This window comes from Ailuropoda melanoleuca, chromosome 11, assembly GCF_002007445.2.
Source record: "Ailuropoda melanoleuca isolate Jingjing chromosome 11, ASM200744v2, whole genome shotgun sequence".
Classification (NCBI taxonomy): Eukaryota; Metazoa; Chordata; class Mammalia; order Carnivora; family Ursidae; genus Ailuropoda; species Ailuropoda melanoleuca.
Genome location: NC_048228.1, coordinates 18,149,841 through 18,153,304, shown reverse-complemented (window position 1 = coordinate 18,153,304; position 3,464 = coordinate 18,149,841).

Below are 3,464 nucleotides of genomic sequence, written 5' to 3'. Positions count from 1 at the left end.
ATATCCCAACTATCTAATGCATTCTTTTTATCTAGCCTTCCTACCCCTGACAACAGTTATCCCCCTTTAAAATAGCACTTTGATTTTCTTGCTTTCTAAGCCAGACCACAGATCAGTATGCAGAATTAATGCAATATGTAATCAAGCATGATTAGGCATTTTTAAACAAAAAAGGAATCCAGTGTTCACTTTACTTGTTAAAGATTGGAGTCGTTGGGTGACAAATTACATTTGCAGAGGCAATGATCAGAGAAATAAAGAGAATGAGATTTGCAGTCAAGTATATTTTGATTCTAATATGAGCATAACTGAACCATCTTTTGCTACATTATACCAATTATTTTACCTCTGTGATCCTCAGACTTTTCTTTTAGAAAAAAAAGGAAATAACATTTATCTTTTGAAGTTATTGGGAGGACTAAATGAGTTAATGCATGCGGAACATGATTATAATTCCTATAACAAAGACAAGGTACTTTGATCCCCTTTATATTTATATGAATAGGAGAGCCAAGTTCAGGTGTTATTTATTCATTCCTCACTCTTTCCACCAAGAGTTTACTTGGAACTGTCATCTGCCAGGCCTTGTAATGAAGCTCTTAGGATTCAATTGTGAGTAATTTCTGTTTCAAAGAGTTTACAGTGCAACAATGGGGGGAAGGAGACAAGAAACTAGTCATTTACAATTTAAGCATACTGTAAGAATCTGTTGCCTGCCTATTTAAGCAACTATATGTTTTGTTTCAAAGATTTCATTTTTTTTGGTCAGAGAGAGAGAATGCATAAGGAGGGTGAGCAGCAGGCAGAAGGAGAAGCAGGCTCCTTGCTGAGCAAGGAGCCCAATGCAGGACTTGATCCCAGGATCCTGGGATCATGACCTGAGTTGAAGGCAGATGCTTAACCGACTGAGCCACCCAGATGTCCCTAAGCAACTGTATTAATAGAAATGTTAAGTAAGCCACATATAATTTTTTTTTTTTTAAGGATTTTATTTATTTGACAGAGATAGAGACAGCTAGCGAGAGAGGGAACACAAGCAGGGGGAGTGGGAGAGGAAGAAGCAGGCTCATAGCAGAGGAGCCTGATGTGGGGCTCGATCCCACAACGCCGGGATCACGCCCTGAGCCGAAGGCAGACGCTTAACCGCTGTGCCACCCAGGCGCCCCTTCCACATATAATTTTAAGTTTTCTATTAGCTGCATTGTTAAGTGTATTTGATTAGGGGCGCCTGGGTGGCTCAGATGGTTAAGCATCTGCCTTGGGCTCAGGTCATGATCTCCAGGTCCTGGGATTGAGCCCCACTTTGGGCTCCCTGCTTAGTGGGGAGCCTGCTTCTCCCTCTCCCTCTGCCACTCCCCCTCCTTGTGCTCTCTCCCTCTCTTGCTCTCTCACTCTCTCAAATGAAGAAATAAAATCTTAAAAAAAAAGTGTATTTGATTAAACATATTCCAAATAATCATTTGAAATATAATCAATATAAGAAACATTAATAAAATATTTTACATTTTTCTTTTAGTATTAAGTCTATGTATATTTTATATTTACATCACATATTGATTCTCAGTAGCCACATTTCAAGTGCCTGGTGGTCACATATAGCCAGTGGCTACAATATGAGACAGCATAGTTCTAGAAAATACCAAGATACATGAGATATGTCTCTGGCCTTCAACAAGTTCACAATGTTATAGAAAAAAATTAAGAGATCTACTTATATAGATACAATACCATGTATGCAATATGCTGTATCAATGGTACAAATCAAATCAATTTATTATTTGTATATGTTCACCTAAAATCGATAATTTCTGGAGATGATAATAATGTTAATAAGCACCAATTAACACTTACTATATGCCAGGAACTATGTTATATATAATACTATTATCCTTATAAGAGCCCTATGATATGTACTAATTTTGCAGAAGAGAGAACTGAGGTCTATGGAGGGTAGGTATCTTGATAAAGTCACAAAGCTTTAAGTGGGAGAGCCAAGAGTTTAACTTCGACATTGATTCCAGAGTCAACATCCTTAATTGAGACAGTCGGCCTTCAAATTGTATACTTGAAACTAACTTAACACCATACGTTAATTATACTAGAATTAAAACAAAAACACAAACCCCCCACAAATCCAATTAGAAAATACAACCCAAGTACCTTACACTACTCAAAGAATTTGAGTAATAGTTGTGCTTTTTAAAATGGCTTATAAACTCTACCATATCACATTGAGTAGCATAGGTATCTATAAGAATTGAGTTCAGTTGAGAGTAATTGAAACTCCACCCAAAGAATGCCTTAAACCAATAATAAGATGATCTTTTTTTTTAAAGATTTTATTTATTTATTTGACAGAGATAGAGACAGCCAGCGAGAGAGGGAACACCAGCAGGGGGAGTGGGAGAGGAAGAAGCAGGCTCATAGCAGAGGAGCCTGATGTGGGGCTCGATCCCACAACGCCGGGATCACGCCCTGAGCCGAAGGCAGATGCTTAACCGCTGTGCCACCCAGGTGCCCCAATAATAAGATGATTTTTAATGTAACAAAAAATCTAGAGAAAAGCAGTACTAGTGCTGATAAAGTGGCCTAGAGATGTCCATAGAAATCCAGCTCCTTGTATATTTCTTCCTGGTTAACCTTAATTTGTAGTATTTATCCTTGTGGTCTGAAGATGACTCTTATATCTCAAAGCATGCTTCTGTGGTTCTATACATGTGAAGCGAGAACAGCAGAGTGAAACGGACACAGGAATTAGGTCAAGAGAATTGGCTCATTGAACAGCTTTCCTTGAAGCTCCATAGTATGAATTCTGCTTATATTCCTTCCCAGAAATCGGTCACAACGGACACTTGTAGTTGTAAGGAAAGCAGGAAAGTGTGTTTTTTTTTTTTTCCCACTAGGTACGTTACTTTCCTATCCAAGTGGGGAAGAAGGAAAGAAAAAACTTGTAATATCTCTACACAATGGTCCTGTATTCAGCAAACTTACCTTGTATTAAGTTTTATCAACCATTTGTGAGAGTGTGTGGTTATCTGTACTGGTTGTTTTATTATTCTTTTTTTAACTGTGATCCATAGTAAATAATGCATTTACTTTGCAACAGTTTTTATTTTCAAAGAATGATGTCACTGATTTAATTAATTGAGATGGTGTGACTGAAGAGAAAATTTAGGTCTTAAACGCTCTAAACCCTGAGTGTGTTTAGATTATCCTATGGGCAGCTAAACACTAGGATGGAAATAAGAAAAATCTGTGTTTGGCAAGTTAATAATTTAACATTTGATCTGAAACCTTTGTACAAAAGAAGCAATAATAATCATTAAAGCCAAACTAACAAGGAGTTAATCATTTATTTCCCATCTATCCACCTTAAATCACTTTTCCTAAAATTATACTTCAGGTCCCCCTGCTTTAAATATTTTGATAACCAGTTTTTGTCAGGTTTTGATGCAATGGTGAGT